This window comes from Cyprinodon variegatus, unplaced genomic scaffold (genome assembly GCF_000732505.1).
Source record: "Cyprinodon variegatus isolate N-32 unplaced genomic scaffold, C_variegatus-1.0 Scaffold1595, whole genome shotgun sequence".
NCBI lineage: Eukaryota > Metazoa > Chordata > Actinopteri > Cyprinodontiformes > Cyprinodontidae > Cyprinodon > Cyprinodon variegatus.
This window is the reverse complement of record NW_015152048.1, coordinates 26,396-26,786: the sequence shown is the minus strand read 5'-3', so window position 1 is coordinate 26,786 and position 391 is coordinate 26,396.

Genomic DNA, 391 nt, shown 5'->3' with positions numbered 1-391 from the left:
GTGTCTGATGACATTTGTGATCATGTAACTCAACACAGAGGCCATGGTTAAAAGGGGAGAAGTTATTCACTGTTTCTTTTGTTTAAAAAAGAGATTGTATGCTGTGAAGTTGGATTATTTGCTTCACTCTTCTCCATGTAACGTGTGGAGAGGCTGCATTCACTGATTAAAAAGTTCAGTTGTTTATTTAAGACATTTTTACATTCAAAATAATTATGAATTCAATTCAAATGATGATTTGATGAAAGACAACTATTGGAATATGAGTACTGATTGTTATTTATGGGAATGGAGGAGGCATAGCGAAGGGCAGGGCGGGGTTTTTTCTAAACATTTTAACTTTTCCATCGTGAAAAAGGTGTTTAAAGTTCTGGCAGAAGTTTTATTTGAG